Genomic DNA, 22,530 nt, shown 5'->3' on the forward strand with positions numbered 1-22,530 from the left:
ACAATGTGTTCAGTGCACAAAGAGTGTTGCCACCACTACAGCTTTAGATGTGCCAGGGGCTTCTGACCGGAAATCTTGACTTCTGGTTTTGGAAACTGAGAGAGAGCAGCCTGGTTAATTTGTCTGATTGATTAGCTGGGAACCAAAGAGAGGGCTCCAAATGAGTCAATAAAATCCAATTTTAACCATGCCGTCTTGGTCTCTTGTAAATGCTGGGGACAGATAAGGTTAAAACCCAGTGTCACAACTCTGGGTTTCTGCAGAATTTTCGCTCTCCATATTCTGCTGTACCAGAATCCTGTTTTATTCTTACAGTGATAATGGGTCAAAGAATAGATTTACTTTGTGCATTTACTCACTGATATCTGGGTTCCTGGGAACTGGCTTGCTTTGCAAAGCACACAATTTTCTCTATAAACACATCCCCTGTAAAGGTCTTTCCACGACTAGGAAGGAGGTAAAAGAGCTGGGAGGAGGGACAACAGAACAATGTCCTTTCTGTTCTAGTAATCTGGGGAGGCTTCCTGGAGGGCATATGCCTGGAAAAGATGGGTGGAGGTGAACAGATGGAATTTTGCTGTCGTAGATTTCTTTTGTTGCTCTATATTCTCTCCTTGTTTACTCAAAGAGGTTTATTAAGCTCTTGCTACCAGGCAACATAGTCTAGTGGCTTGGCTGCTAGAATCTTGGGTTTAAATCCCAGTTCTTCCACTTACCAGTTGTGTGACCGTGGGCAAGTTATTTAATCTCTCTGTATCTCAGTGTCCTCATCCATAACATAGGGATAATAATAGTACCTATCTCATAGGGTTGTTGTTGGTAAATTAATTATTTATATCTCTATCTCTATATATTTAAAGAGTGGCTGGGCCATTGTAAAAGTTCAATCATTATTAGCTGTTATTATCACTCCCTGCTAGGGACTGTAATTGGTACTAAAAATAGTAGTCTTGTGAATCTTAAAGATGGAGCTTTTCTGATAGGTTATCAGTTCTTCAGGGTTAAGAAAAGGCTTAAAACAAAACAAAAGCGCTGAGGTTATAATCTTCTTGGCCATGACAAATAACTTAAACTTGGTGGGCTGATGCCTAGAACTGGTTTGGGAGGCAGACACCAAACTATGTTCAATGTTAAAGAAAATAAACGCTATTATATATCTGCTAAATAAGCCATCCTTTCTAAATGGAAAACATCACAGTCATTTCAGTTTGCCATTGAGCTCGGCCAATGCCATTGGAGAGCACAAATGGAAAGTAATATAAAAGTATACACATAATGTACTGTTCTAAATTCAGAGTGCATTTCTCTTACATGGCTGTTCTCTGAAATTTTCAGAGAGATGATGCATAGAATGAGGTGGTTATTAAGCTTAAAAATGAACAACAGTAAAACAGAGGAGAGGTCCCAAGCCCTGAGAGAGTTGAAGGGAAACCATTAAATATTATAGGTAATAGGAATGAAGGGGGATTATAAGAAAATGTGTTTGCCCTCTTACTTTATGAGAAGACGAAACCCACTGTGGTTTGGAGTTCACAGATAAAAATCTTTAAAGAAACAAGATGGGAATAAAGACACAGACCTACTACAGAATGGACTTGAGGAAACGGGGAAGGGTAAGCTGAGACCAAGTGAGAGAGTGGCATGGACATATATCCACTACCAAATGTAAAATAGATAGCTAGTGGGAAGCAGCTGCATAGCACAGGGAGATCAGCTCGGTGCTTTGTGACCACCTAGAGGGGTGGGATAGGGAGGGTGGGAGGGAGATGCAAGAGTGAGGAGATGTGGGGATATATGTATATGTAGAGCTGATTCACTTTGTTATACAGCAGAAACTAACACACTATTATAAAGCAATTATACTCCAATAAACATGTTTAAAAAAAAAAGAAACAAACAAAAAGATGTCCATACATGGAAAACTTACATGTTTGCTCAATAGCCCATTGTTCAACAATGTTCCTAAGAAAATGACTTTTGTGTAACCTAAATTCCTCACGCTGCAGCCAACGTCTGCCTAAAAGATGCTGCTGCAACAATAGAAAAAACCCCACATAGCTAGAATTCTTAGGGAATGGGTTGGTTTTATTGTTGCTGTTTTAGTTGTTCTGCTTAGCTTGGACTAAGAAGAAAATTTATTTCAATCTCTCTGTTCACAGAGTTTTTGGGCTTGGGGGGAGGCTTAGAAAACATTAGAGAGAAAATATTTTAATTTTCTTTGAATAATTCAGGACTCTCTAGGGTTTCAGGGCTCAGTAGGAGGAAGATGATTATGACTGGGCAGGAGAGCAGATGTAGAAAGTTTAGAAGACCTGACCTAATTTTCATTTCTTCCACCTCAGTCTTGGAAGTGGCGTTTTTTTTATGGGAGACGGAGGGGTGGAAAGACACTCAATATCAGAGCCTTTTCTCATGAGTTAAAGGTGCAAAATTTTTTTAAAAATGCAGTTCTACCCTCCTACACTGTTGGTGGGAATGTAAGTTGGTACATCCACTATGGAAAACAGTATGGAGGTTCCTCAGAAAACTAAAAATAGAATTACTATATAATCCAGCAATCCCACTCCTGGCCATATATCCAGACAAAACTCTAATCCAAAAAGATACATGCAACCCAATGTTCATAGCAGCACTATTCACAGTAGCCAAGACATGGAAACAATCTAAGTCTCCATTGACAGAAGAATGGACAAAGAAGATGCGGTACATATACAAAATGGAGTACTACTCAGCCATAAAAAATGAAATAGTGCCATGTGCAGCAACATGGATGCAACTAGAGATTATCATATTAAGTAAAGTAAGTCAGAAAGAGAAAGACTACTACCATATGATATCACTTATATGTGGAATCTAAAATATGACACAAATGAACCTATCTACAAAACAGAAACAGACTCACAGACATAGAGAATGGACTTGTGGTTACCAGTGGGAGGGGGTTGTGGGAGGGATGGAGTGGGAGGTTGGGGGTAGCAGATGTAAGTTATTATATATGGAATAGATAAACAACAAGGTCCTACTGTATAGCACAGGGAACCATATTCAGTATCCTGTGATAAACCATAATGGAAAATAATATTAAAAAAGAATGTATATATAACTGAATCACTTTGCTGTACAGCAGAAATTAACACAACACTGTAAATCAACTATATTTCAGAAAAAGCAGTTCTAGTAAATATGGGGATTATGACAGTACTTCTAGTTCTTATAAGTTTTTTAAAACACCTTTATGGAAGTATAGTTTACATACCATAAAATTCACCCATTTAGAATGCACAACTCAATGGTTTTTAGTATAGGATGTTATAGAAAAACCCTAACGAACTTTTTGGCCAAACCAAATTATTTAGAGTTCTGCAACTGCCACCACAATCTTAGAACATTTTCATTACCCAAGAAAGAAACCCCATACCTATTAGCAGCCACTTCCCATCCCTGTCCCAACCTCGGACAACCACTAATCTACTTTCTACCTCTGTGAATTTGCCTATTCTGGAAAGATCACATAAATGGAATCAACAAAATACTAGCAAACAGAATCCAACAACACATTAAAAGGATCATACACCATGATCAAGTGGGATATATCCCAGAGATGCAAGGATTCTTCAATATATGCAAATCAATCAATGTGATATACCATATAAACAAATTGAAGAATAAAAACCATATGATTATCTCAATAGATGCAGGAAAAGCTTTTGACAAATTCAACACCCATTTATAATAAAAACTCTCCAGAAAGTAGGAATAGAGGGAACCTACCTCAACATAATAAAGGTCATATATGACAAACCCACAGTTTGCTGTGGTTTCATAATTCTCAATGGTGAAAAACTGAAAGCATTTCCTCTAAGATCAGGAGCAAGACAAGGATGTCTACTCTTGTCACTATTATTCAACATAGTTTTGGAAGTCCTAGCCATAGCAATAAGAAAAGCAAAATAAATAAAAGGAGTCCAAACTGGAAAAAAAGAAGTAAAATTGTCACTGTTTGCAGATGACATGATACTTCACATAGAAAATCCTAAAGATGCCACCAGAAAACTACTAGAGCTAATCAATGAATTTGGTAAAGTTTCAGTACACAAAATAAATTGCACAGAAATCTCTTGCATTCCTATACACTAACAATGAAAGATCAGAAAGAGAAATTAAGGAAACAATCCCATTCACCACTGCAACAATAAGAATGAAATACCTAGGAATAAATCTACCTAAGGAAATAAAAGACCTGTATGCAGGAAACTATGAGACACTAATGAAAGAAATCAAAGATGACACAAACAGATGGAGAGATATTCCCTGTCCTTGAATTGGAAGAATCAATATTGTGAAAATGACTATACGACCCAAAGCAATCTACAGATTCAATGCAATCCCTATCAAATTACCAATGGCATTTTTTACAGAACTAGAACAAATCATCTTAAAATTTGTATGGAGACACAAAAGACCCTGAATAGCCAAAGCAATCTTGAGGGAAAAAAATGGAGCTGGAGGAATCAGATTCCATGACTTCAGACTATACTACAAAGCTACAGTAAGCAAGACAATATGGTACTGGCACAAAAACAGAACTATAGACCAATGGAACAAGACAGAAAGCCCAGAGATAAACCCACACACCTATGGTCAACTAATCCATGACAAAGGAGGCAAGGATATACAATGGAGAAAAGACAGTCTCCTCAATAAGTGGTGCTGGGAAAACTGGACAGCTACATGTTAAAGAATGAAATTAGAACACTCCCTCACATCATACACAAAAATAAACTCAAAATGGATTAAAGACCTAAATGTAACACTTGACTATAAAACTCTTAGAGCAAAACATAGGCAGAACACTCTATGACATCAATCACAGCAAGATCTTTTTTTTTTTTTTTGTACGCGGGCCTCTCACTGTTGTGGCCTCCCCCGTTGTGGAGCACAGGCTCCGGACGTGCAGGCTCAGCGGCCATGGCTCACGGGCCCAGCCGCTCCGCGGCATGTGGGATCTTCCCGGACCGGGGCACGAACCCGTGTCCCCTGCATCGGCAGGCGGACTCTCAACCACTGCGCCACCAGGGAAGCCCCCAGCAAGATCTTTTTTGACCCACCTCCTAGAGAAATGGAAATAAACACAAAAATAAACAAATGGGACCTAATGAAACTTAAAAGCTTTTGCACAGCAAAGGAAACCATAAACAAGACAAAAAGACAGCCCTCAGAATGGGAGAAAATATTTGCAAATGAATCAATGGACAAAGGATTAATCTCCAAAATATATAAACAGCTCATACAGCTCAGTATTTTAAAAAAACACAACCCAATAAAAATATGGGCAGAAGACCTAAATAGACATTTCTCCAAAAAAGACATACAGATGGCCAAGAGGCACATGAAAAGATGCTCAACATCACTAATTATTAGAGAAATGCAAATGTAAACTACAATGAGGTAACACCTCACACTGGTTAGAATGGGCATCATCAGAAAATCTACAAACAACAAATGCTGGAGAGGGTGTGGAGAAAAGGGAACCCTCCTGCACTGTTGGTAGGAATGTAAATTGATATGGCCACTATGGAAAACAGTATGGATGTTCCTTAAAAAAGTAAAAATAGAACTACCATATGACCCAGCAATCCCACTACTGAGCATATACCCAGAGAAAACCATAATTCAAAGAGACACATGCACCCTAATGTTCATTGCAGCACTATTTACAATAGCCAGGTCATGGAAGCAACCTAAATGCCCATCTTCAGACAAATGGGTAAAGAAGAAGTGGTACATACATACAATGGAATATTACTCAGCCATACAAAGGAATGAAATTGGGTCATTTGTAGAGACATGGATGGACCTAGAGAGTGTCATACTGAGTGAAGTAAGTCAGAACCAAGGGGGGAAAGCGGGGGTGGGGGCGGGGTGGTGGTGGTGGGATGAACTGGGAGATTGGGCTTGACATATATACACTAATATGTATAAAATAGATAACTAATAAGAACCTGTTGTATAAAAAATAAATTAAAACATTTATAAGAATAATTCTTCTATGAACATCTGTGTACAAGTTTTTATGTAGACATATGTTTTCATTTTTCTTCATTACAGTTGAATTGCTGAGTCATATGGTAGCCCTAGGCTTACCATTTTAAGGAACTGCCAAATTTTTTTCCAAAGTGGCTGCACCATTTTATATTCCCACCAGCAATGTTCGTTCCAGTCCACATCTTTGTCCAACATCTGTTATGTCTTTTTTTATTATGGCCATTCTTATGAATATGAAGTGGCATCTCACTGAGGTTTTGTTTTTCTAGTCCCTAGTGACTAATGATGCTGAGCATCTTTTCATGCACTTTTGGCCATTTGTATATCTTCTTTGGAGAAATGTCTATTTAAATCCTTTGCCCATTTAAAAATTGGGCTATTTCATTTTTAATCATTGAGTTGTAAAACTTCTTTATATATTCTGGATACAAGTCCCTTGTCAGATATATATGATTTGCAAACATTTTCTTCTATTCTCAGGGCTGTTTTTCCAATTTCTTGAGAGCGTTCTTTGAGGCATTGCCATTTTAAATTTTGATGAAATTCAATTTGTGTGTTTTTTTTTTTTGATTGCTTGTGCTTTAGGTGCCATATATAAGAAACTGTTGCTTATTCTAATGTCAAAAAGATTTATATTTATGTTTTCTTCTAAAAGTTTCACAGTTTTAGCTCTTACATTTAAATCTATGATCCATTCTGAGTTAATTTTGTGTATAAGGTAAAGGAGGGGTCTGACTTTATTCTTTTGCATGTGGATATCCAGTTTTCCCACCATCATTAGTTGAAAAGACTATTCTTTCCTCATTAGTTCATATATAGTTGACCCTTGAACAATGTAGGGGGCGGTTAGGGGCACCGACCCTCTGCTCAGTCGAAAATTCTCATATAACTTTACAGTCAACTCTCTGTATCCATAGTTCCATATCTGCAGATTCAACCAACCACAGATCATGTAGTACTGTAGTATCTATTTCCTGAAAAAAATCTGCATGTAGGTGGACCTGCACAGTTCAAACCCATGTTGTTCAAGGGTCCGCTGTACTTTAAAAATTTATAGCTAATTATTAGAAAAATCAGCTACAAAACATATATGGGTGTGATATGAAAAACTGATTTTATGGATTTTTTTCCTCCCTAGCAGAATTGTTTGACTTTGGAGCAAACAGTTTTCATGCACTCGTCCATTTGTTTCATTCATTTATCAGTGATGTGCTGAATGTGTATTTGGCAACAGTGGGCACACAGTGGAGAACGTGACAGTGGGTGGATTTAACTTGAGGCTATTCCCTCTCTTGGTAGAGAAGATGACACAAGAAGGTATAAGAGAAGGGATGAGGACAGTACATTCTTGCATCTTCTGTCCTCTTCCCCTCCAACACACCAGTATTTCTTAATATGTCAGGGTCTTCAACTATACTGTTCCCCTCTCTCTGAAATGCTTTTCCCTTTCTCCTCTCCTGGTTAACTCCTCATGTCAGCTTTCAGCTGAACCATCACTTTCTCAGGGAACATTTCCTGATCCCCCAGGTCAATTCCTCCCGTTCAACACATGCACAGAGTCCTCTACTTCAACCATGTAAATAGTACTTTCCATAATGGTAGGAAATAATTAATTTGGGTAATTAGTCACTGACTGTACATCTCCTCTGTTGTTGTGACAGATTCTATGGGGTGGGTATCATGTCTATCTTTTCATGCACACTATTCCATAGTACTTAAGATAGCACACTCCAGAGTCAACAGACAGACCTGCTGAGAATCCCAGCTATAGTTAACAGCTATGGATTTCTCTTTTCCCATCTATAAAATGGGGATAATAATGGCTCTTGCCTCTCAGGGCTTTTTTGAAAATTAAAGAATAATAGCGCGTGAAATGTCCAGATTGGTGCTTGGCACGTGGCTGTCAGTTGGTTAAGATATACTGAATGAATGAATGCATCAGTCCTGTGGGGCATCTGCCATGCCCAATGGACCTGTGTGGGAATGTGCACTTCCCTTGGTGGCTGGGCAGAGAATGCTGAATGACAGAGCAGCACAATGACTCCTTAATAACATCCTGGAATCACAGGTATTCCCTCAGCATCCTGGGTGGAGGTCAAACCACTCTAAGGGGGGGATGATGGCTTTCTGAAGCATTGTCTATAAAGCCATTAAAAACAATTAGCCAAACTATATATTTTTTTTATTTCCATAGAATTCCAGGCAACCAATTTGGCTAATTTAAAGAAAGAATTTTTATGCCAACATTACTATATCTTAGTGTTTAACCTAGTGCTTAAGAGGGGAAGCTCTGGGGTCCCATTGCATGGGTAACCATTCTAGCTCCTTGACTCAACATCTAGGCAAAGTTACACACTCTTATCGAGCCTCAGTTATCTCATCTGTAAAATGGAATCATGCATCATATCTTCACTGTGGGTTTGTTGAGCAGATTCGGTGGGACAGTGTACACATAGCACTTAGCTCAGTGCCTGGCACATCCCATGGGCTCAGAGAACTTGAGTTCCTTCCAGTTGCTAGTGTTGGAGAGGCTCTGGTTTCTTGTTATGAGAGATTTAAATCTCCAAGTATTAGCTTCATTAAACCCTTGACAATCTTCCAAGGAGAATGGGAAACAAAGGGCATATAAAACACCCATTTAGTGCTATTTTATTGTAAGCTACAGTTAATCAGATTGCCAAATTTTCCATTCATTCCCAAGAAGTCATAATTAGAAAAAACACTGTGTGTGTGTGTGTGTGTGTGTGTGTGTGTATTCGGTGGTGGTTAAAATTCAGCCAACTTATTTTTGTCTGAGTTTATAGAACATGAAACAAGTTAATCTCTTGAGTATTTCCATTGTTCCAAATTAAGGTAAAATGTCAGTGTCCACTCATATTATTCCTGTTCTTCAGGGATATTTCTTTTGCTTTAGGTCTCCCACAGTCATTTTTCCTTCTATCCCTGAAGAAACCTGAGAGCTCTGCCCCTTTTTTCCTCCCTCCCTCCCTTCTGTCCTTCCTTCTTTCGTCTGTTCCCACCCCCCCCCTTTCTTTCCTTTCTTTTCTCTCTCTCCCTAATAACGAGATAATGGCGTCTCGTTATTATTTTAATTATCCCCATTTGACGTAAAGATGCAACGCAAAGTGACAGCGTTGCATCTTCATGTCAAACGGGGACAATTAAAATAATGACGACTTCACAGGACTGTTGTAGAATTAAACGAGGTTTGTTGGTTCCTAAAGCAGGGCCTGGCATGTAGTAAGCCCTTCTACATTTTTTTTTTTTTTTCTGTACGCAGGCCTCTCATGCTGTGGCCTCTCCCGTTGCGGAGCACAGGCTCCGGACAGGCAGGCCCAGCGGCCATGGCTCACGGGCCCAGCCGCTCCGCGGCATGTGGGATCTTCCCGGACCGGGGCACGAACCTGCGTCCCCTGCATCGGCAGGCAGACTCCCAACCACTGCGCCACCAGGGAAGCCCACCTATCTTATTCCTTTCCTCTTGGTTCTTCTGTTTTGTCTTTTCAAACTCCAAGTCTTGGGAACAATTTGCCTGTATTTCTTCCCCTAGTTCTTTCCATTGAGGCCTGCTAGTGGCTGTCAGTAATATGAGTGTCAGAGCTGCTAGTAAATATTTGTGTACGAGATGCCTTAGGAGCCATGCATTTGGCCAGCTGGGATATGCTCAGGGCACGCTTAGTGTCTGCCTAGGGCCTGGTTGCCGCTGTCATGTTCAACCTGTCCCAAGCGTGCAGGGGCTGTGCAGCAGACAGGCAAGGGCAGGCTCACAAGCAACACCTGTTTCCATAGGAACGGGTCAATACCCCCAGGGTCAATTGTGATTGCCTACAGCCTGTGCACCATATTAAGTAGCATCAATGGATCTCTGAAGTTCAGTGTTTTAAATTAATGCATAGAGAGGGCCAAGTTCAATTCTTCATCTTCTGATTGTCAGTTGTTTAGCCTACTGGAGATGTTTCTCTCTTGTCCTAAGGACTGGGCCCATAAGAAAAGTAGGAAAGATACTGGTGTTCTCCTTCTCTTATTCTTCCCCTGTGCCTTATCGTGGGGACAGTGGTCCTTAACTTCAGCTAGCATCTAAATTCCCTTGTGAAAAGCATATTTCCAAGATTCCACCCCCCAAGACTCAGACTCAGTACGTCTTGGGGGAAGACCAGGAAACTGCATCTTGAGAAGAACCCCAGGTTTACCATTTTTGAAATCCTTTCGTTATCTGTGGTCCCTTTTGCCTCCCTCCACCAGTGTAGAAGCTGTTGGAAGACAGGAGCTTGTCTATGTTGTTTACTGCTGTATCCTTAAGGTCTGCCTTCCAGGAAGGGAGGGAAATGCAGTCCAGCATCTCCCAACTTCAATCTGCACACTAATCACCTGCGAGCTAGTGAAAATGCAGATTCTCATTCATTCAGTCTGGAGGAGGGTCCAAGAGCCTGCATTTCTAACTCTCTCCTGGGTGATGATGCAAGGTCACTACTCTGAGTAGGCAGGGGGGCATCTCGAAGAGTACAACTGGTATCAGACCACCTGGATTTGAATCCTGCTTCCACCTCTTGCTAGTTGGGAGGCCCTGGGACATTCTCTTTTCTTGTAAAGTGGGGCAATTACAGCATCTCCCTCACAGGGTCCTTTTGGGGTATTCAGGAGGTAACATATTGGAAGCATTTAGCCCCATATATGGTGAGTGCTCAATTAGTTTTAACTGTTATTACAATTATTATGAAAAATACTAGGAAGTTAAATCTCCATCACAATTTAAGAAACTGGCCTTGTGGTTAGCACACAAAGTTCAGCATCAGACTGCCTTGGTTTACCTACTGGCTCCACTACTTATTAGTTGTATGACCTTGGGCAAGCTTCTTAACCTCGCCATGCCACAGTTTCCTCATCTGTAAAATGGGGCAAATAGTGGCACCTACCTCCTATGGTTGTTGGGAAGTTTGGACAAGTTAATGCATCCAAACTCCTCACTCCAGTACCAGGCCTCTGGGACCCCCTTTTACTCTTACTATTATTATCGGTCAGTGGTAGCTGGAGAACTTTGGTGTGAGGTTGTAAACTACTGGGGCGTCTGAGCTGGCTATTCCAAACTACTGGTCAGGTGCATCGAACACGCTTGACTAGTCCTAAGATGTCAATGCAGGTACCCCTCTTCAGCTATTCCTTTAGAATAATCACAGCTGCATTTATTAGCTGGATGCTTTTGAGAGTTATTTAACATCTGTGTACCTCACTTTCCTGCTCTGTAACTAGGAAAAATAATAGTAGCTGACACACAGTATTATTATATGCATATAAAGCAAAGAATAATCAGAACAGAATTTGGCCCACGGTAAGTGCTCAATAGATGTTAGCTATAATAGCAGTTATTATTATTGTTAGATTATCATTACTTTATAATATAGTGTATAAAGTAGATGTTAGCTATGACAATAATTATAGTATAGTTGTATATTATACAAGGTATATATTATAATAATATCATATGTTAATACTTATAATTAAACTGTAATCATTTGCATTATTTATGTCTGGAAATATTTTTATTTTGCCTTCATTAAAAAAATTTTAAACTGTGGTAAAATACACATAACGTAAAATTTACCATCTTAACCATTTTTAAGTGTAGAGTTCAGTGGTATGGAGTATATTCACAATGCTATGCAATCATCACCACCATCCATCTCCAGGACTCTTTTCATCTTGCAAAACTGAAACTCTATACCCATTAGACAATAACTCCACATTATCCCCTCTTCCTCAGTGCCTGGCAACCACCATCCTGCTTTCTGTCTCTATGAATTTGTCTACTTTAGGTACCTCACATAAGTGGAATCATACAGTATTTGTTTTTTGTGACTGGCTTATTTCACTTAGCATAAGGTCTTCAAGGTTCATCCATGTTGTAGCATGTATCAGAATTTCCTTCTTTTTTAAGGCTAAACAATATTCCACTGCATGCATATACCACATTTTGTTTATCCATTCATCCATCAGTGGACACTTGGGTTGCTTCCACCTTTTGGTTATTGTGAATAATGCTGCTGTGAACGTGGGTGTGCAAAATCTCTTCAAGATGGTATTACTTTTGTGGTCATAGAAGTTGTATCTGTCCTTATAACTTCTGACCCTAGTCAGAGATGTTTCTCTTTTACACTATCATATACCACGTAAAGGAGAAACCCAAGAAACAAATAAGCAACAAAACCTTCTTTCATTTATTTACTCATGCTCTTGTCTATCCATTCCCAATATTTCTTTGATCATCTCCTATGTAGCAAGGTATGTGCTAGGTGCTGTAAGACCCTAACAGTGGCCAGTATTCTAGTTGGCTATTGTATAGTGTGGAAAAGTTATATATACATAGTGACTTTTCTTTTTTCTCACGTGGCTATCTGGAAGCTCCTTCCTCTGGAGGAAGGAGAATTCCAGCCTCAGGCACACTCAGGAACTTTGCCTGAGTTCCAGATGGTACAGCCCTCTCAGATGCGGCAGTTTTTTTTTTCTTTTTTTCCCCAAAGGATTTCAAAATAGTCTCAATCAAGACTGTGCAGGAATTGGGAGTCTGTAGAGGTAAAACTTATGTAAAAATTGGAGAGGTTTTTTTGGGGGGCGGGGGGAACATACAATTTCAATTTAACTTTAGGCAAGCCAAAGACATAAACTTCTACACAGAAGCACTTTCCAATCCCCTGTGTCTTAAAACCCTTGTGGTGAGGTGCCTGCAGTGGCAGGTCCCCGTGCCTGTGGGGAGGCACGATGGCTAAGAGTGTGAGTGTGCACGCCAGACAGCCTGGGTAGAAATCTCAGTTCACTTCCAGGAGGTGACACCTTTGGTTCAGGTTTAATATCACGAATCCTAACCTTGCTGATTCACAGTTTCCCCTTCAGTAACACGAGGTGAACCATGGTCCCTACCTCAGAGCGTTGCTGTGCCGGTTTAGTGAGCTAATACTCATAATGGGTCTGCTTGTCAAAGGCCTGGCACAGAATAAGTGCAGATTAACATTAGCCATCCATCACCAAAATGAATGCACTCCCTACTCCCCGCTGCAGCTGCACAGACTTTTTTTTTTTTTTTGGTACATGGGCCTCTCACTGTTGTGGCCTCTCCCGTTGCTGAGCACAGGCTCTGGACGTGCAGGCCCAGAGGCCATGGCTCACGGGCCCAGCCGCTCCGCGGCATGTGGGATCTTCCCAGACCGGGGCACGAACCCGTGTCCCCTGCATTGGCAGGCAGACACTCAACCACTGCGCCACCAGGGAAGCCCCAGACCATTTTTTAATCCCTCAAATATGCCACACTCTTGCCCCTCATCTGGCCCTTTGCCCATGTGCTCTTTCCTCTCTTCTCCTCCCCCACTCTGCTCCTACCGTCATTCTAACCCTATTCATTCTTCATGTCCCATCCAAGGTGTTTTCTCCAAGAAAACTGGTTACATGTATCTTCCTTGAGCTCCACAAATACCCTGCATGTATCTCTGCCAGGGCACCTATCACCCTGTGCTGTCACTCCAATCTGGTCACACTCTGCCTGAGCTGTGAGCTCCATGAGGCCAGATGGAGGTCTCTGGGGGGTCTCAAGTGAAAGGAGTTAATGAAACATAGACCTGTCGTGGAGTCAGCTTCCACTGGCAGGACTGCTACTTTGGACCCCCAATCTCAGTCACCCTGGAGACCCCCGGTGGAATGTACGTCATGACCCGCCCACACAGTGTGTCTTAGAAAGGGTGTTAGTCAGCTCCCAAGGCACCACTGGTTGGCTACCAAAGTGCCAAGACTGACTTAGCTTCTCAGGACTCTAATTCAGCTCTTGGATGGAGCCATGAAGATTTTCTGATAGATGCTCTTGTTTGGGACCACTGGCTAGAGGTTCTGTCCACAGCACACTAGACTCACTGGTCTTCTTTCTTCCTCAAACCACTGTCTCAGACATTATTAGCCATTCTCCATCCTGATTCCTACAATGGCATATTTGTCCCCCTTTCATTCCAAAAGAACTGTAATTAGCTATTGGCCTTGCTGGGCGGCTGATTTCTCAGAAAGGCTATGTTCTCGGTGATAAGACACTTCTGTGCTATTTCTATTCAATCTATCAACCTTCCTGTCAAACTAATTCCCCTTGGATTAATGTAAGACCCATGGCTATAATAATAAACATTTATTAAGTGTTTCTTTGTGCCAGGCACTTTGCGAGGGCTTTACCTGTGTTATTTCATTTAATTTTTACAACCACCTTGTTAAATAGAAACGGCAAATATCCCCTTTACAGCTGAGGAAATTGAGGCACAGAGATATTAAATAATTAGTTCAAGGCACACAGGAAGAAAGTGACAAAACAGGAACTCAAACTCAGGACTACATAACCTCAAAGGCTGTGCTCTTAACCATGAGTTTCCATCACTGACCTATAATTTTCAGTTATTACAATGTCCTGATTTGAAAGCACCAGGTACACTCAAAAATATACACTTTGTACCCAAAGTGACTTAGCTACTGTGATCTTACTAAACCTGTGCTTTTTGTATTACATCCTACCTTACATTTTGTCTTTTGTTTGAAAAGTAAATGGGACAGAAATATTTCATTTTCTCCTCTACTTCCTTTTGGAATCAGGCACTGTTTTGTTTGTTTTGGATGAATGCAGAAGGTTATAGGATTGTCAATGGTTACCTGGTTAGCTGGTTACCTGGCTAAGCAAGATGAATCTGATGATTGTTTTTATGGGAGGTGGGAGGCACTTTGCTCCTCTTTGATTCCAGAGCTCTGGCATAACCCATACCACCCATTTAGCAAAAAATATTATTGTACATGAGAGGGAACGAAGGGACAGTCTGGATAGCTCTGTGTGCAAATCCTTTTCTGTAACTGAACAAAATAATACGCTTACTAAACTTCCTCTGTTTTTTTGTGTATGTGCGTGCGTGTGCGTGCGTGCGCGCGCGTGTGTGTGTGTGTGTGTATTTCAAGATGAAGAGAGATGGGGAGAGATGAGAGAGACTGAAAATCAGTAACTCCCACCTTTGATTTCAAAGTAAATTCTTCTGATTTACCAAATGCAGAAAATTAAATTTGATACACATAGCAAATTGTTCGTTCTTATTCAAACTGCTTTTATATACAAACTATGACAGTGGAAGAACTTAATACTTCTCGGAAAAAACAATAAGAAATAGTGTTTAAATCTCACATTCATCATTCATTAAACACTTATTGGCCTTCTAACATATACTAGGTACCACGTTCAGCACGGGGCTTGTGGAGGCAAGTCAAAACTCCCACCTTCGCTAAATTTATAGTCTGCATACAAATACTTAGAGGTGATGAACAAGATTAGTAATTTGACAATGGAACATAGAAAGCAAGAACCATCTCACAGGTATTGTTAACACAATGGATGAGACTCTTGGATGGAATAAAGTGGAAGAACTAGTACTCTCTTGCTTTTGGTCTACATAATCTTTTATTAGGAAAGTATTTTCCATATTTTTTTACCTAGCTTGGTATCAATAGAAATCATAGTTAATGTCTATTGCTTTTTATTTTTTCTATATAACGTGACAAGTGCTTGATTTGCTTTGGCTTTATCAGTCAAAAATATGGAAAAAAAAAAAAAACCCACAAGAGGTTCCCACTGTTTTTGCTATGGGTAAAAGTCCACTGATTAGTGATGTGGAAAGGATGAGGGCCTGGGAGAAGGTGACCCTGCCATTAAAGCTAGGTGATTCTAGGCACTCAGCTGTGTGTCCCAGGTTTTGGAGATAATTTTCAAATGACCTGAGCACGATTGTTATGGCAGAAATTCTAAAAGAGATCTAGATCAAGAGATGTAGGTACTAAAGATGATAATCTTGACTGCCTATTTGTGAATAATTCCATTGAAGAGAAAAGGGAATATCTAAATCAGGCACAGTGAATAAATGTGATCTCAAATGTCAACCCAGAATAATTGGTAGCAGGGACTGAAACACTGTTTGAGAAGGATTCTGAATCTTATCTAGAATACCACTGATAAAAGACTAAACACTAAATGCATTGACATTAGATTCAGATGTCCTTGTATATTGTAACTCTTCCTGGGTTAGGATTTCTGAATCCTAACTAATAACTTTAATATACTGAAGCAGTGAATCAAAACCAACAAGATAAAGGCTAATGAGGATAACTATATGTTCCTGTATTTAAATTCAAAATTCAGTGATGGTTTCCATTGTGGCACTGGGGAAACTTGGCTTGATAGCAGTTCAGGAGAAAAGACTTGACCCTAAACTCCATATGCATCAATAGGACGGTGTGGCTAAAGAAAAATACCAGAGCAATTGTGGGCTGCTAGAGTTGAACAGGGTAGCCCAACATCAGCTACTCCACTGGAAATGAATTTCAGTGTCTCTTTTTCCCAGCCTGCTGCTTTGCTTGTAGACTTGAGGATGTGGATAAGCTCCTAGTTTCTGGAGCTGGACATTTTCCCTCTCTGGGGATGGTAAGGAAAGTGCTCATATAGAAACAAAGAGTAAAGGTGCCCAGAAAAGATCAGGAATTCTTTGTCCTTGAAATAGGCTAGATTTTGAACCAGTAAAAAAAAGTGCATCAAATGATTTTTGCAAATGTATGGATTTTTGAAAAGCTTGGAATATGTTTTGCCCCGAGTGCTCTACCCTTAAACACACCCACGTGCATTTCAGGAAAAATTTCATCCATATGGTATATTCATTGGCAGTTAACTCATCAAAATCACTGTTGTGTCAGAACCATTTGATTTTGGATTTGCCATTTAAGTTGTTCAAAAAAAAAAAAGAAAAAAAACCACTCCTGAAAGCTTATTTTCTTGAACTAGGATACGGAGTTTGGTAAAAGGAATAAAGAGAATGTAAATTTCTCAGTTTGAATTTACTTATTTATTTATTTATGAAATAACTTTAATCAAGTTAACAGTAAGCAGTAAAAATACTATTACAGGAAAAGCCCCATATTTTACATGTAAATTGTTTTTCATCGTCTTTTCCTGTATGGTGTTGAAGGTGGGACCCACTCCTGAATCTTCTTTCTAGCGGTGGAATAAGGCACATATCGTTGTGGAGTGTCACTCACGTTGAATTTATGGTTTGTCCAAATGAGTTTACTAGCAGCAGGTGGTTTTGTTGTTGGAGGATCATCAGTCATAGGGTGAAGCCAACGATGCTGTTCAGGGGGGCATCATGCTTCCATCCACACCCCAGAAGGTGTTTTTTAAAATTAATTAATTAATTAATTAATTAACGTATTTATTTATTTTTGGCTGCGTTGGGTCTTCGTTGGTGCACAGACTTTCTCTAGTTGCAGCAAGCGGGGGCTGGCTACCCTTGGTTGTGGTGCGCAGGCTTCTCACTGCAGTGGCTTCTCTTGTTGCAGAGCATGGGCTCTATGTGCATGGGTTTCAGTAGTTGTGGCTTGCGGGCTCTAGAGCGCAGGCTCAGTAGTTGCAGCGCACGGGCTTCGTTGCTCCACGGCATGTGGGATCTTCCCGGACCAGGGATCGAACCCACGTCCACTGCACTGGCAGGCAGATTCTTAACCACTGTGCCACCAGGGTAGTCCCCCAGAATCTGTTTTTTCCATTCATTTCAGTAGTATATATAACCCATCGATGACGGCCAAATAACTGCTTGTTGTCTTTGTAGCATTTGTTTCCATATTTGTGTTTCCCCACTAATGAGCCAACCCTCACATCATTTGCCGTGAGAAAAACCTGTAGATAGCCGTGGAGGCCACTGTGGCCACTGACCTGATGCAGCCAGAGCTTCAGGACCTGCAGCAACTCCATCTTGTCGCACAGGCCCCACCTCTCTGGTGCACTGCCTCAGTTTGAATTTAACACAGAGAGAACATTCAAGAATTTTAAGCTTGCTAGAATCTCTTTTGTTGTTGTTGTTGTTGTTGTTTATACCAGGTTAACCTTGCCACCTTCTTATAAGGATAATGATGATAATGATAATGACTGTGGTTATTCAACTGATTGGGTTTGGATTATTTTCTGATTGTTCCTGGAACAAAATTTTTCCTAATAATTATGCTGTAAAAATAGAACAGGCATAAGAACTGGAAGGGAAAATTAGAAAACGGATAGTCGGGCTAAAAGCAATGGCACACATAAAGGACATTAAGTTTGAAGGCAGAAAATCTAGTCTGTGAATTGACTTTCTAAGTAAAAGGTATCTAATCAGCTTTCACTTAGTCTCCTTGCAGGAAGGCAAGTTCCAAGGTTGGGAAGTTAACAGTTGGGTTGTTAATGCCTATGCAGGGGCCATCTGGTTGACATGCAACTCACAAGAGGGACTCGGGACCTTGCTTAAGCTAAGATCGTAAAATGCAGATGGGAGCACAAGTTTCCAATGGCTGTTTAGTGGACATTTGCGGTTTTTGGATGAATTTTCACATTCTCTTCATCTAATTGTCTTTTCATCAAAGACGTGAAAAAAGACTAGAGGAATAGTCTCTGGCGTCTTGCAAAGTAATTAAAAGTAACCCATGTGTAGACTTGAATCCACAATTTTGGTCTCATTAAGACTTGGTCTAATGATTGGTCAGAGGCCTGTTTTCACCTCAGAGCCCCAGCTGCCTTCTGACTTAACAGATGACAATTGAGAGGGGTAAGCAATTTCACTTTATAGTCTTTTTTTTTTTTTTTGTGGCACGCGGGCCTCTCACTGTTGTGGTCTCTCCCATTGCGGAGCACAGGCTCCGGATGCACAGGCTCAGTGGCCATGGCTCATGGGCCTATCTGCTCTGTGGCATGTGGGATCTTCCCGGACTGGGTCTCCTGCATCGGCAGGCGGACTCGCAACCACTGCGCCACCAGGGAAGCCCTCACTTTATGGTCTTTGAATTCACTTTTCTCAACTGATATTTGAAGAGAAGGCCATGAAGAATTTTACCTAAACTGAGATTCATGATAAAGGTTAGAGAATAGATACCAAATCAGAAGGAAAGGTATAGATGGTTGTAAGTACAGTTGACTTGAACAACACAGATTTAAACTGGGTGATTCCACTTACATGCAGAATTTTTCAACAGTAAATACTAAAGGACTGTACAATCTGCAGTTGGTCGAATCTGTGGATGCTAAGCTGTGGATATGGAGGGACCTCGAATACTGAGGGCCTACTATGAACTATACACAGATTTTCTACTGTGCAGAGCAGAGGGTCAGTACTCCTACCCCTCATGTTGTTCAAGGGTCAACTGCAACGTCAACTTGGGTATTTTGGTGAGTACATAATGAAAGGCCATGGAATAGCAGGTAACTGTTGGATGGTAAGGAATCAAGAGGATTTAGCGTCTCTCATTTTAATTCTAGCATCCTCTGGAAGGTATTATTTGTTACGCACTGTATTATTATTCTATAGGAATAGTTAACTTCAAACAGGCCATGCCTCACCTCCTATGCTTTTTCTAGCCAAGGAACTTCGAACATTTTTAGTGACAAGAAGTCATCACTGTAAGTTGTAAGTTATAATAGACACAAACAAGTTGCAGCTTTATGGCTGCTAGGTGTTCATTTTGCCAAGGCCGTCATAACAAATACATATTTACCCTAGCAACTCTTCATAATATTCTAGTTCTGTGCTCCTCTGTGAGATTCTAATATTTTCTCTAAGGCCAGTGGAACTGTTAAATTTGCTCCAACATTTTATAAAACAGCCAGGGTGGTTTTGATTTTGAAAACAAAAATGTAAATGTACTTGTCCAAGGGAAGAAAACTCACTGTCTTAGGAAGAAACTTCCCAGGAAGCTGGCTAAATCAGACTTACTTCATGAACAATTTCTAAGAACAATTTAGACTCAAACTTTTAAAAAAGCCCGAGTTCTATTTACACATTATAGATTCTCTCATTCTTCCATTGGTTTGGTCATTGATTCCAGCCTCTTTTGGGCAAAGAGTGTTAAGTAAATAAGGGAGAGGGGAAGGCTTTGGTTTACCATTCAACCTAGCCATAGAGAATTGGATTTCAGGGAGCTGGCTTTTCCCATATCATCTAATGAATTCTCTGACCAACATGAATAAATAAAAAGGATTATACTGTTTTTAGGAAACTGCGAATCATATCACAATGGTAGAACTCCATTTTGCAGTGACCAAAAACTATCACTTTCCTTGGCAAGCTCGTTTTTTGTTCTTTTTTAATGTTCAGACAGTTTGTCTTACTTCCCGTTATTTTATTTTCCCCTACTCCTGTCATTTCTAAGCCCAATTAAAAAGAAATCTCATTATATGAATCTCCTGTTTATTACTTATTTTTACTTCTATTAGCGTTAAATCACTCTTTGAAGCACACTTACAGCCACAGAATAGGAAATTATAACACATCCCCTGAGAACAGAGGAAGTTCTCAGTAAAAGTTTATTATATCAAGTAGCCAAAAAATAAGGTCTAATGCAAGAATCTAATTGCCCAGGAATGCTTCATTCATTCATTCGTTTATTAATTTAGCAAACGTACCATGTAGCAGACACTGTTGTGGTTGTTGAGGACTTTGCGGTGGATAAGACAGATAGGGTCTTTGTGCACGTGGAGTTTACTTTGTAGTGGAGGGAGGCACACAGCAAGCAAGCCAACCAAACAAATAAGGAAACTAGCAGGCTGCCATGCATCATTTAATTTTATTAAAGAAGGTGATGAGATAATTGGGTCACCACTTTAGATTGGGTGGTCAGGGAAAACCTCTCTGAGGTATTTAAGCTGAGGTCTTATTTCAGCTACTATGGCTGAACACTGAAGTACCCAGGACCTCGGTGGCTTTAAAACAACAGCTTATAATGTTCATGGATTCTCTGGATCAGGGATTCTCAGAAGGCATAGTGGAGACAGCTTGTCTCTGCCTCATAATATCTGGGGCCAAGCTGAAGGGCTCAAAGTCTGGGGCTTGGAACCATTTCAGAGTTTGCTCAATCACATGTCTGGTGGTTGATACTGGCTGCTGGCTGAGTGCTTAAGTGGGACTGCTGGCCAGCACACCTCCACAGGGCCTCTCCATGTGTCCCGGTCTCCTCACAATGTGGTGGCCGGGTTCCAAGGGTGAGTGTCCTGAGAGAGAGAGTGAGTGAGCCAGGTGGAAGCACTATTATTTCTTGTGACCCAGCCTTGGAAGTCACTTCTGCTGTGCTCTGTTGGTTACGATGATTACAAAGATCCACCAACTTTCGACAGGGAGCAACAGAGACCCCCACCTCTTGGAGTATGAACCTCACATCGCAGGATATATAGCGGTGTGGCCATCTTTGGAAAACCTCATCTGCCACAGGCCTGAATGACAAGAAGGAGTTAGGAACGTGAAAATCAAGGGGAAGAACACTCCAGGCAAAGGCCCTAAGCGAAAGCTAACATATTTGAATCACAGCTGGAAGCCCAGTGTGGTAGGATAAAAAGAACAAGGGAAAGAGTAGTACAAGATAAGTTGGGAAGGGAGGCAGGGCAAGATCATGAAAAACTAAGAAGCACCTCTATCTACTCCAGGCAAAAGGAGAAAGAAGACTGGGTTTGTCTTGGAATTCATTCATGCCTTCTTTGGGTCAGTGTCAATTTAGACCTAAAACTCTTTAGATTCTCACAGTACTCTTCCTAGCAGCGCTCTCATTTGAAATTCTCCCAGCTCTAAATTTTTCCCCTTTCTAGATACTGGACATTGTGGAGTGGGGAATGTAAAGAAGCATTTTATGCCTTCAGCCTTTCAAGTTGCTTTTAATCTAGTTGGAGAGATTGATATGGGCAATGCACATACACAGAGGGTAACTAAAATATGAGTCAGTAAAAGTTAAGTATCAAATATGTGCTAAGAATCATGTGATTCAAGAATTATGAATTCTTGATTCTGATTCAAGAATCACAACATTCTGATTCAAGAATCAGAAGTCACAAAAAAAAGGAAATAATCAAATGTCTAACTAAAATGAATATATTCCAGCAGTTATAAAGGAAAACCACATACATGAAATAATTCTGTATTGTAAAAAATGCCATAGAGAAAGTAAAAAGATAAATAATAAACTAGGAAAAAATATTTTTCTTGAATGCTTTTTTTTCCCTTTTCAGTTCAAAAAAACTTATATACTCCTTAAAAACAGATTTTTCAAACCTTGGTTTTTGACATATCACTCCTGCGAATCCATAAATAGTAAAATTGTACTAAAAAAATGATAGTTCAATGACAATGACAACTATATCAGTTAAGACTGTCCTGATTTAAACAATGTTAACATGTGAAAATATCCTCAAATAAATAGCTGTGTACTAAAAAAAAAAGAAAAAATATATTAGCTGCACACATGAGAAAGCCTATCTTTATATAGAGATAGCTTGTACTATTCACTGTACAAAATAGAAAAATTTAAAAATGAGCAAAGATTACAAAGAAGAGGCTCACAGAAAAAAAAAAGTGACCAATAATCATAAAAAGATGTTCAACCTCATCTTAATGAAAGAAACACAAAGTAAAGCAACACACTTCACTAGATTGA

At 40.2% G+C, this 22,530-nt stretch overlaps 1 protein-coding gene and 1 pseudogene across 3 annotated transcripts in view; both read right to left on the reverse strand.

Annotated features, from left to right (window-relative positions):
- NR3C1 (nuclear receptor subfamily 3 group C member 1) overlaps window positions 1-22,530 on the reverse strand; it is a 740,177-nt gene that overhangs the window by 246,198 nt on the left and 471,449 nt on the right. The gene's annotated exons all lie outside the window — the stretch shown is intronic.
- On the reverse strand, window positions 17,029-17,845 carry LOC136794135 (NADH dehydrogenase [ubiquinone] 1 alpha subcomplex subunit 12 pseudogene; annotated as a pseudogene).

This window comes from Kogia breviceps, chromosome 4 (assembly GCF_026419965.1).
Source record: "Kogia breviceps isolate mKogBre1 chromosome 4, mKogBre1 haplotype 1, whole genome shotgun sequence".
In the NCBI taxonomy this organism is placed as follows: domain Eukaryota; kingdom Metazoa; phylum Chordata; class Mammalia; order Artiodactyla; family Physeteridae; genus Kogia; species Kogia breviceps.